This window comes from Perna viridis, chromosome 6 (assembly GCF_037379345.1).
Source record: "Perna viridis isolate PV_CMFRI_1.1 ecotype Kerala chromosome 6, ASM3737934v1, whole genome shotgun sequence".
Classification (NCBI taxonomy): Eukaryota; Metazoa; Mollusca; class Bivalvia; order Mytilida; family Mytilidae; genus Perna; species Perna viridis.
Window position 1 is genome coordinate 37058217 of NC_142450.1, and position 13672 is coordinate 37071888.

A 13672-nucleotide genomic window follows, 5' to 3' on the forward strand; every position below is an offset into this window, starting at 1 on the left:
TAAAAATTTTTCTACGAACTGAATTAATTTATTAAAGTAAGTTCATATAAGAAAAAGTCTTATCCCAAGAAGCTGTGAAAATTCAATACAATATCTTCAGAATTAAAGTAATTCGTTAACAGCGTTGTGTGTGTATACATCGTCATTGTCGGTTAAGAAAACATATTAATCGATGCATTGGTAAAATCACTGGGTTCAAGCATTGTTCATAAATCATGAATTTTTATTTCAGTTTTTTTTTAATAATTTGGACAAAAAATCATAAAAATTGAAAATAATAGCTTCACATGCCGATGCGGTTTTCATTTCAAATGAACTTGTGGAATATTATGAAAACTATATCATTACATACATAATTTATAGGTTTTATAGGTTTTGCGTATTTTTAATTTTATACATTTTTATACGATTTTAAAATTTTGGAATACATTGAAAGAGCTTTTTAAACATAATGTACCCTGATTCATAACCTAGTTATGATGTCTAATCATTCCAATACTTAAAACTGTCAATTTTTCAACAGACGATTCAATCTACTTGATCATATGGCTTTTATTAGTTATAAGCTCTATGGTCAATTTGGACAGTTCGATATTATGGGAGCAAATAATATTTTTGTACAATTTTGCAGTTTGGGGGAGAGATAAAATATGTATCTTTGTATCGAACAATATTTCTTCGGAGGAATGTTTTTGTTACCAATTTTTAGTGGAGTCGAGGTGCTCATTTTCTTTTGTTACTTTGTATGTATGATTTTAGTTACTTTATGTTCTTTGTTGTGTATGTCTGTTTTCTATGTCTGGTCTTTGTCCCTGGATTACATTCTTTTGATTACCGCTATAACCTTAGTTCCCTTGATTACTCTTTAACATTGCTCCGAAACTTTGCCATAAATATTTTGATGTGTCGTTTTGAAAAAAAAAATATCTTAAACTTCTATAAAAAAAAGTGTAAACAAATTATTTTTAAATAAATCTACAGCCCACAAGTTAAAGACTGAAATTTAATAGTGTTACATATTTTATTAAACAATGCACCATGCCTATAAGTAGATTATTGTATTAAGAAGTATTAGGTAAAGTGTCAATGATTTACTGTTCACATTAGTGAAATTGTAAATAAAATAATTTATCTAGTGATGTACTATATTTTGACTTTAGCGGAATCTTAACCTGTTACCTACCGTCACCTAGTGTATTTGTGGAACTTATACTCTACAAACAAGTGATGTACATGCTTCTGATTGGATGACAATGTTTATAAATTTCAACATAATCGGAAGTTTTTTTTGTGTTGAGATAAATTATTTCTCACAGTTGGTGTGCACTCAAGAAAAAAATGATGTTGAGTGCACACCAACTGTGAGAAATAATTACATAACGGATAATATATATATAACATAAATATGTGTGTTATATTAATATCATGAGGTATTTAGTGAGAAGGGTTTTACTAGTAACCTGAGATTTCTTCAGTGAAACCAAATTCTTATATTTAATTTTTATGAATTCGTTACTTTTCTAGATGCTTAAAATAACAATTAACACAAGTAAAATAAGTCTTTTTATGTATTGAAAGAGTGTACATTTGTGCTTTAATTTCCACACATAATCTACATTTACATATACACAATATATAGAAAGACAAAATTTTAATAAATATAAATATACAGGGAGATAACCCATGACTAATCCAAAATAAGAAAACGGTATGCTATATATGGTTTATATGCAACAAAATTAAAACCACTGCATTGTGTTCAAAGATTGGCATTTTGTGTTTGATGGGTCGCGAAAATCTGTGTTCTGACTCAACTAACGCGTTGTAAGTGAAGGACAATAACAAAACTACCGATCTGATAAACTGTAGGCAACAGTCAAAGGAAAGTCTCTATAAAAAAAGGTAATAACTGGGAAAAATTCGAAAAGTTGGAAACCACGGCGACGCCCCTGACTTGGTTCAAAACGAACTTTGTGACCATGTACCATACAATATACATGATATACAACTGTTTTCAAATTTTAATACATTTAAAATTTGTCAGCATGGCAGATATTTGGACCAATCGGAACTATAAACTTATGTCGAAAGAAACCAGAATGTAACAGAGTTCTGTAATTTGATTATCTGATGCATCCACTGGTTAAAAAGCAAGACATTTCATCCTAAAAGAGCATTATCAATTCTTTAGGGAAAGGAGATGGGTGGTTTAGCTTTTGTGAGGTCTGACATGCAAGGGATATATCAAAGTGATAACGAGCCTGTAATATAATTTTGCCAAATTTCCAATCAAATAAAACCACAATTTTTCGCTTGGATTTCTATATTGCTTTTCTTGAGTTTAATAATTCAAATTCAAAATCTTTTGTCCAATTGTTTGCCCTAAATTTCAAAACAGTTGAGGCTATAACCCCAAAAATCATTACCAACCTGTTTTGGTTTGAAACCTTGTATGATTTTATAAAGATCTAACAGCTAATATCCAAGTGAAAAACAAGGGTTTATGAAAGATGACGAAAACAGCGCTATACCATTATACGAACGCATTTCTTATGCAGTCATGTTGAATGTTGTTTGATCTAAATGGTCCACTTTGTAACTATAGCCACGTTCATTCACAGGTCAAAATAACCCACATATGTTCTTCCCACAAACCTTAATAAACTTAAATACAAAGTTTCAAAGTAGAATATTTTTATTTCATAAAAATCACATTAATGGCAAGAATAAAATCGAAAATGCAACACGTCCAACTTAAAGCAACATATTTTCACCATTATGATTACAGCATTCTGAAAAATTTTTCCCATTCAGAATCTGTCTTAATCGAACGGTTTTTGGGATAAATGGGAAAAACTCTGTTTGACCATTTGGTCTATTTAAGACTGTTGTGTGTACAAAACCTCAGGAACATATTAAAACAGAGTCGGTAGGACCTTTCTAATAGTTATAAAGGATACTACTTTAAGAAATAATTACTTGAGATAAGTACGAAAACCTCATCAAAATGGAAATACCTCCAACATGGACCAACAGAATTTCACACAAGTATTGATGGATTTTTTCAATCGGTTATGTTTTTTTTAAATAAAGGCGCAAACTAGTGTCAGACCTCTATGGTCTATTGCAGTTGCAACGGCCATATTTTAAGAGAAACCTTTGTGCATGATACCCAAGGGAAAGATCCTACTGAGCTTTCTTGTATTCTATCATATGTCATAGGGAAAAATTTAACGTCAACGACGACGAGTTCAAACGCCAAGTAATGTCAGTAGCTCACATGACCCTTTGGTTAAAGGTCACGACATTGTAATGCATGAAATGAATATCCCTAAATGTTTATAAAATGTTTACTTTGAATCATGCTTAAGTAACTTAATCATATTAGCTAATAATTTATCTTCATTTGTTCTGTATGTCTTAATTTGTTTTACTTGTATGAAATGAATGTGTACGTTGAAGTGTTATCTAGATAATTTGCCAATAAACCGCTTCTGATAAATAAGATTTCGCTTTGTAATTTGAATGCAGAGAGAGTGATAAAAATCAATGTATAAACTCCTATTTTGCAAAACTGAACAATACAGTTTGTCCACGCACATTGCCGTACAAATAGATTGGCTCCATGAAAATACAAATTTTGCATTATTTCGTAAAAAACAAATCTTTTTTAAAAACATCTGCTTTGAATAAAAGTGAGACAATGTCTGTAATTATTTCATATTTTGTCAATGTCACTGAAGTAGGCTTAAATTACATTAGCCTTCTCCCAGTATTTTCATAGAGCCCCTTCTATTGTGTGCTACACATTTAATAGGTGTAATGACTAAACATCTGTTTAAAGGCATTGGATGGCTAACTTTCGAGAAATAAATAAATTCCAAGTCAGTGAAGATCTCTGACAAGAATTATCGTTAAAGCTTTTTTTTCTTTTTTTTTTTTTTTTTGTTTTGTTTTGTTTTGTTTTGTTTTTGTTTGTTTTTGGGGTTTTTTTGTATTTTTGGGGGTTTTTTTGGGGGGAGGGGTTTCAAAATACCCCTAAACTCCTCGAAAGTGCAAGAGGAAGGATAAGAGGATTAAACTAGAAATCACAAAGTAATTGAACTGATAATTTATCACAATTATTCTGTTTAAAGACAGCATTTAAAATATTGTTTTGAAAATATATTGAGAAAAGAAATGGTCATTATTGAAAGAAAAACAATTGTAAATTTATTTTGATTCATTCGTGCGACATGATTTTGTTTGAATCGAAACTAACATATACTTGATAGACCTTTCCATTATTTCTGTCGGTTTTCCTCATACAGTTAATGAATTGAACTTTCTCTTCTGAATTAATAGCAGAAAGGTTTCCTCCAAGTTTTGCCCTTAAATAAATTACAAGTGCTGTTTGAAAGACGGATGGTGTTTTACCATAAGACTACGAATTACTTGTGTTTAAAATGGTTAAAACTTCTTCGTCTTCTCAGGGTCATTTGAATATTTTAAAACTAAGGAGGTCAGGACAGAGTTCAAGGGTTCTTTTGGATATTTTTGATATAATTGTGCATTATACATGGTAATTTAAAATATACTCCAAATGTTTATAAAGATACATAAATAAGTCGGTCTTAGTCTTTATGTCGACCATAAAGTTGATGTGCCCTAAATCGTTATGGTGAATGTTTAATAATAGTAAATAATAGTTTCTGGTAACACAAACATGTTTTGAATTATTATTTCATAACAGTACAAAAGTAAGTGTGCAAAACGTAAAAGAATTATTGAATGAATAAAAAAATTCATTATTTCTTTTTTTCAAAAATGCTAGTAACGTAACGTTACTAAATTATTGTTATTGAGGGAATGTTCAAAATTGTTCTTTTACTTTCAATATATGTAACATGTTTACATCCTGTTGATGACCTTCAACTCGTTACTTTAACAAACGATGCATTTTTAACGATTTGAGCGCACAATAAAAATAATAGTTTCGAGTTTTATATTTTTTAACAAGATGTCTTCTTCTAAGTTCGAATTTTTACACTGTATTGTTAAAACATATTATATTTTGAAATGGTAAAGATTTAAATGTACTCACTGGATCGTTTCTGATTTATTCAAAATAGTTTTTAAAAATGTATCTAGAACCACCAAACGTCACATTCACACCGTAGAACTTTGATACCTATTCAGACACATACAAAAATATTAAGTTAACATAATTTATTTTGTTTTATACGACGATTTCTGTTGTTTTTCTTTACAAATTATGTTTCGTAATTTTTTTTTCTGCTTCTTAGTGAATATGTCTATTTATAAAATCTTCTTTAAATTACTTTTTATTGTTTTACTTAAAAGAAAGTCAACATTTTTAACAAAATATTCTCTGATCAATTTCAGGCGCAATATTACAATTAGAAAAACATATTAAAATCATTTAAAAACGTTATTCACATAAAAATACGTTTGAGTACTCATGAATTATCTTAAATAAGGCAAATTTATTTTTGGTTCAAATGAATGCATATCGAATAATGTAAATTTATACAGATTTTTTGTTTTTGTTTTGTTTTGTTTTGTTTTTGCTTTTGTTTTTGTTGTTTTTCTTTTCTTTTTTTTTCTTTTTTTTTTGGCAACAATATTTTTAAACTTAGCAGTGTTGTAATTTCTTAGAAGATTTTTATCGTGTAATTAATGTAACTTAAATTCAATTTATGTTTATATAACAATTATAAAAGAAAATTTACTAAATGTAATGTGCATTTGTTTGTTTGTATTTTTGTATTTTTGTATTTGTTTTTGTTTTGTTTTTGTTTTGTTGTGTTTTTGTGTTTTTGTTGTTGTTTTTTTGTTGTTTGTTTTGTTTTGTTTCTTTTTTTGGTTTGATTAGCTTTGATGATTTGTAAAATTACTCGGTATAGTCTCTTATACTTTTAAAGGAACTCAAAACAGACCATACCTTGATAATTTCACTTGGCACAACTGTTACGTAAACTTACAAACAGGGTGTGCTTTATTCCACTGTCCATTATCCGTATTTGAATCACATAGACTAAAGCCCTTATTACACAAGAAATTGGCTATATTAGCAACCAATACGCCTTCATGATTAACAAGACCATTTGATAAACTACCAAGTATTGGGCAATCAGCTAGTTGATAAAATGAAATATCATCATAAAATTAACCTATTTTTCCATTGTAACAAATTTCAACTTCATTCAACTCCGTTAGAATTCATTGACCAACAAGAAATAAGGGTAACAACAAAATTAACAGACACCAATCCGATCCATAATCAAGTCAAGTCCAAAATAAATCCAGCAAAATTGATATAACACCACCGGAGCAGCTGGTACCGCAATGGTCCTGACTTGGTACGGGTATTTCAAACGAAATGGTGGGCCAATTCTAGGTTTTACAGCGCGCTAAATCTTCCTCTTCCACTTCGGCGTGAATATACCAATGGTGCTTAAATAGCATTTTCGTGCTATTGCGGCGCCATAATAGGTAAATCAGCATTTACAAAGAACAATTTACAAAAAAAAACAATCATTTTTCATTATTTTAGAAAAAAAATATAAAAATGATTTGGTAAGGACCATTTTAGGCGCATTTTCTCATACCCCTGATTCAGGAGTCTGTTACGCAGATATTTATGGCGTTCAAGGAAATCACAGTAATTAGTACTTGCTTTAGCATAGTGAATCACATGTGAAATACATATACCGTATGCAGGAGATGAGCGTATATTGCTGAACAAGTAAGGAAAATTTATAATATAAAAATAAAAGTCGTCTCATTTATCATAAATCTTATAACAGAGATGACCACTGTTGTCAAATTCGAGATGTAGGTCCAAAAAGATGCAGAACAAGCTTTTCCTTTAGACTTTTTTATCTTTAGCTCAGGTGGGATATATTGAAGGTTACTATTACCAATAGAAGGGTTGTTAATGGACAGTACATCATCAATATATCTGTATGTAAAGTTAAAGGATTTAGTATCTTTTATATTTTTATTGTTTACGAGATTCTGAAGAAATTCAGTCTCATATGAATATAAAAACAAATCGGCACTGAAATCAAAGCAGTGTTTTAGGGATAGTTTCTGTTGCACTGTTGCTAGACAGTTTTCAAGTCAAAATCAAGTCCAAGGTAATCAAAAAAGGAAAGGAAAACTATGACACGTTTTACAAAATAGTTAAAAAATAGACAATCCCAGCCTGTTTATTTTTTAATTTAGATTTAAAGAGAATTTAGAATTTAGATGTAGAGAACGAAACTCCCAAATGCCTTACATATATAAATAGTCTAAACAAAATTGAAACACATTTCGCACTTAAGTTCACAATTTGTATTCACTTGATCTCGAATGGGTCTTTTGAGTGTATGGATTTAATAACAGAAAAAATCGTATGTACACGTTGTTTATATTTTAAAAAAATTAGGTGATTCATTCATTTCAAAAATCCACTAAATTCACAGAAACAGAAAGGGATTACAAAGCTAATCTTATTAGAAGTTCATTCGGCTGTTGCACTTATGTGATAAAAATTATATAGAAATTGGCACTTTGCAAGACTTGTTATTCCTGATTTGGTTTGATTTGGTTTATTTCAGTAGCAGAAGGATGAATGTTTTTTTTTAATACAGATCTATTAACAGAATAGACAATATAGCACATGTAGACTGAAAAAAAACAACGTTTTTTATGGGTTTTTCTATACGCCATGAATCACTTCTGTCGCATCCTGTGTCTGAATCTTATATGGACTGGTAGAAACAAAAATATTGATCATTGAAAATGAGTGATGAGTCGAAATTTCATCCATGCTACAATGATATCGTAGTATTTATTGTCTTGTATCCGACAATCCAGTATTGACGGCATGAAAGGAAAATGTTCTAAAAAATAATAAATCAAGGTTTGCAAAAAATTTAAGTACCTGAATGTTTCCTTGTTTAAGTTTCTCTGATCCTTTCCCTTAAAAATAACAATGTAAGACAAAGGCACAAACTTTTTTTATTTACAAGTTTAACACAAGCAACTGAGAAGTAAAAAACTCATAAAATTTATTATATATATATACAGCTTTCTTTCAGAGTTAAGGGATTTCCAAACTTGAAGGAAAGAATATCTACAAAAAGTGTATTCCATGTAATTCTTAATTATCACCCTCACGGACTCTGTTAAATCTCAAGGTTCTTGACTAGAAACAACGCATGTGTAAATGTTCATTCTTTGACATAACAATATAGTAAAACACATTCATGCAAGCAAGCCTTCAAAATGAACAAAAGTAAAAATATCTTTTTAACTACCATTATACTGACTGCAAAACAGTTCCGATCGGTGAATGGTATGATGTTGTCGTCCGTATACACATGGTTTCAATAATTAAAAAAATCAGTGGCCATGGGTCGAAGGCCTATTGAAGCTAAAAATGACCCAGTAAACTTTTAGGATTTTGCAGTATTAAAATGCTAAAAGTTGGTCCATTAAAGAGTTATCAATGGTACCGAAATTCGAGCGGTAATCCAGAGAACACATTTCAGGGATAAGGAAGAATGGGCACACATAACCAGGAACTTTAATTAACCAAAACAACGCGTACAACGATTCAGAAGTAAATGCGCAACCCAGACTTAACTAAAAAGCTGGGATCTTGGACAAGGTGCACCGGAAGGATAATATATGGAATTCCTGTAAAAATGCTGAAGATGGCCGATTTGAAAACATATTCACGACCTCTTGGTTTTTGTATACTAACTAAAGTAATGATTCTACAAGGTTCCAACTTGGTGTTCATTATATTTATGGCCCCGTCCGTTTTTTTTTTTTTTTTTTTTTTTTGTCTAGAGGGGGCAAAACAAGTTGGCTAAAATGGTCAGCCCGTGGTAAAACAATGATAAAATGAAGTTTCCGTGATTTATTTCGATTCTAATAGGACAACAACGGTACCTTTTTTACATTTTCGCGACCTATTTTCGCTTTTTACCCTTTGACCTTACCGACGCTCTTCTAAAGTAACGCAAGTCACCTGATCGCAATTCTGTTTCCCGATTGGCAAAATACTGCTAACTTAGTGGTGTTCGGAAAAACTGTATCTAAAATTTGAAATTGCGTGCAATATGTAATTTTCTTGAAAGAAATGCAGAAACTTAGAAGTAAAAAAACAAAATTTTACTGCGTCGGCTATCTTTTTTTAAAGATAGTACTTGTTACAATTAAGGGAAGGGCGAATTAAGTGGATCAATGTTAAATCTGGCAATTGTCGTCTACCTTATAAGGTCGCAATGTTCACACATGGTCATGTACAATGTTCCATTCATGGTGATTGTTATTGTTTGGTTTCATACATAATGGCGCACGTGGCGCGTTGCGAATGCTATGCGGCACATGGCGTATGCTACGCGGCACGTGGCGAATACTACCGAGTATGTGTGTAAGTGATTTTTACGGAATATAACATATTTTTTCTGAAACATAACGTTTTATATTTTTATCAAGGAGGTAGACCTAGGGTAAAGGAAATAATTCTTGAAATTAGTGATATGTTTGTATTATTTTCAGTTTCACCAAAGCCTACCAAGCTTTCATTTGAAACAGAATGAAATCAGTCCAAGTTACTTTGATATTTACATATGATTGGTGTAAAATGCTTAATAACAACGTTCCAATTATTTGTAAGAGTTGTGTCCCTTACTTTAGGTCTGCCTCCTTAAATATGACTTTGGTGTTTATTCACACTACTGAAATGAATGAAAACAGCTGATACACATCAGAATGTTACGTGTTTACATGATTAAGGTGGGAAGTAATTTGCAGACACACACAAGCCACACCATATTCCATGCCCAATAAATCGCGTGCTGCTCATAGGGCAATCGAAAATCGACCACAGTTGTGGTCTCAAAGCCTTTTAAGGGCGTCATATTAGAATTAACAGTAGTACACCAAGCGTCATGAATTGTTGATAAATTTATTGCTACTTGCTGGAAGTGGAAGATGCTATTTAAAATGGGGTCACTGGCCTCTGTCGGTCTAAAAAGTGGGTAAAATGGATGTTTATTCAAATTGACATAGAAGACGAATTACTTACTCATTTACAATTATAATGATTTCATGCTGTCATTGTCCGGTGTAGGTAGATAACTTGGTTTTCAGACAACTTGAGTAGAGGTGGATTGATCTTTTTGAAACTATACCACATGGTGCCATACCACGAAAAGAAGCTGTGATTGATTTGAAAGTGATTGTCATTTGAACAGTTCAAAATTAGGGGCCAGAAACAACCAATTTGTTTTTGCATAAAATTAAGACTTTAACTTGACTATAAGTGAATGGTACTCTTTGAAACAATACCAGTCTGGGTCCACACTTGCCCCTCGGGCAACAACTGTTCGTGTCCACACTTGTATAGTAGTTAAAAAGTTACATCAGACATTTAAGAAACCACATGCTTTGTGAATTAATATTGAATGAGAAATTTGATTCAATATATCATACAAATAATGCATATTGCTAGTAGGGTACCAACAAGGACCTGAAAAGTGTTAAAAAAAACTCGAGTTTTCTCTTTAGTTGCAAGCTTCCAAACGTTCCCACAAAATCTTTTTGTGAGTTGCATCCCATAAGTCTATAAAATGTCATCTTGATTAAAAATACTGAAAATAAAATGTAATGTTTTTTTTTTCCTATATAAATGCCAGGTGTTACCTTATACTCCAGAGTCAAACCGCTAAAGGGGTATATTCGTTTTGACCAATATCCGGCCTTGTTATTAAAAGAAAATTTTGGCTTACTCACTTATTAATGTTCTTTTGAGTAATTTCTATTTTTAAAAATATTACTTAAAAGTTATACAAAACCTTTGACAAGCTGTTATGTCAATAACATGTCAAAATGACGTCACCAGTTACCGTTTCTATGCAGTTTACTATGATTTCACGTTAAACATTGACTCATCGACCAAGTTAATCACATAATTAATTCTGATTGATTATTGGGGTTTAAAGCCCGAGCAGCAATATTTCAGCTATGTTCAGGCGATGAACATGGAATGGATGATAGAATGAACATGAAATGATGATGATGATGATGATGATGATGATGAAAAGAACAAAAGGGATGGGACACAAGGATAATAGGGTCGACAAATTTTGATTGCCACTAGAAAAACGGAGGGATGGGTAGGGTCGGGCAATTTAGCCTCCTGTGGCGGAGCGCAAAGGTTCCTACTATAGAATACCACAGCAGGGTACGTGCGAGGAACGTGACATCCTTCCCAACACGGTGCACCACTATGGTTTACGGTCAAGTTTTCCGTATTATAGCGTGATAACCACAGCATGTTACACGCCAGGGGTACCCCATTCCACCACCTGGGGCACACAACCCAGTTGCTCTGTGGGCAGAGCGCCCTAGCCCCCGGCTAGGGTTATGAGCACTATCTAGTTGCCTTTTACGACAAGCTTAGCGCTGCTGCGAGCCAATTCTTTTGACATCCGGACCCGCACTGGACTCATTAATTCTGAAATTTGTGATTAAGTTTGTCGCTCATATATAAAAATACAGTTTTTATCATTTCAGTTCCATCAGGAAATCAAAGTACTGAAGGACTGAGTCAATGAAGGCCTTTATAGTTTGCTCTGTTCACATTTTAAATAATAAAAAAATGTATTGTACAATATTTAAATAGGGTATTCCCGTAGGTATGCCATTTAATGGTATTCATTTTCGAATAAATCGACAACTTCCTGTTTATCGAGGACCTTGTTTATTTTTTACTTTTAAATTATATTTGAAAGTTGAAATTTTCGTCGTACTTTTCTAAGCATCTACTCATCACAGCGGTTTGAAATTTTAATATATTCTTCCTGTAGTTATGCCATATAGTAAGGTCTATTTTTGAAAGTTTCTGTCTATCGAGGACTTTCTTTATTTTAACATTATATTTTGCGAGTTGAAATTTTCGCCCAATTACTCATCACAGTGGCTTGAAATTGTAACATGTTTTCCCCGCATTTATGCTTTATACTGGAATTCATTTTGGAAAAATTCGACAACAACTTCCTGTTTACCGAGAAGTTTTTATTTCTTTTGACTATATGGTAGGATCCTTTTTTGAACAAATAAAAAACTTCCTGTTTACCGAGGACTTTGTTTATTTTCCTTATATCGTGGTTGAAAGCGGGGGTAACACTAGTGAGCCATCGCTCACAGATTTCTTGTTGATATTTTTTTATTCTGTTAGATACAAAGCTTTTTTTTTCAAAAGATGGTTTATGAGCCAAGCAGTCAAGACACCTAGACAAAACAAATAGAAGAAAAATTACCCACAACTTTTTTTTACTCTTTTTTACAGACACATAGATTTGATGATGCACATTTATAAATATACATGTTAAAACAATCTCCCATTTTTTTTCTGTTTCACCAATTTCACTACAAAGCATTTGCTTCTGCTTATCATAGGATTGAACCATTTTTTTACATGTATTTCTAAAAGGCTTTAAAATTGGAGTTCTCACAAAGTCATATAAGTGCATTGTAGGCTTTCATAGCTAAACAACTGTTGAATCCTGTCAAAGCATGTGACTTTGCCTTTTTGTCTAATTACCATCAATATGAATTAATACAAAGAGACAAGAGCATCAACACCCAGCCAGTAGTAGGACATATTCTATCCGATTACCCACCGGTGGGTTATGTCAGTACTACAGTTACTGACAGAATCCCAATCAGGAGCAGCCCTAAGAGACTCAAAAGGGTATTCAAACAACTTATATCTTTCAGTACTTTTGGATTCCATACCCTCGATGGTTAAATCAGAAAAATTAGCCAGTCCCATTCTAATTAACTGCATTGGTGTGAACTATTCCAAATGAACATAAACTGAAGACTTTTGGTGAATAAATCTTGACCAACAAACTATGACAAGAACTAATATGTTACACATTTTTCATCGGGTTTTTGTTAATTGTTTTGTAGTTGCGTGCTATGATAAAAATAACAATAGGAATATAATTATGGAAACTGAGCTTGTTACAATGATTTTGAAACTGTTTACAAGTAACAATATGTAATAAAGAGCTGTGTGCAGCATGTTCGTTGGTACATATGTAGACATTTTTTTACAGAAGTTGACAATTATTTAGATGGTATATTATCAAACAAAACCTGTTATATTCATATATTCTGCATCATATTTCAATGATTTAACATTACATTTTCGCAGAAATAATGTTACGTTCCCGCATAAGAACGCGAAGGTACTAATTAATGTAGAAAAAAAACTTAAGATGAATTTTTTTTTCGCAACTCATGCAGGATTTATGAAGAAAGAATGGTGCCTACATTAGGGGATGCTTTTGTGTAGTTACCCACCTTTAAAAAATAATAGCAACTCTCTCCTTAACCTGACAACCCGGTAATATTCTTGTTCCACAGGTTTCTCTCAAATATATATATTTGGCGATCCTAGGGTCGCTTATGGTATTGACCTGCAGGGAACCAGTGATATTATTTTTCTCCTAAGATTACGTGAGAAATTACTACGCATGGGATTGTTGGCGACTGCTCGACTGTCACCACGTGATCAAACAGTCCGATGCAGGCCCGAGACCGCAATTAATTTTCATGTGCATTTCAATATACACATTTGAGCAGATTAAAAAAATTA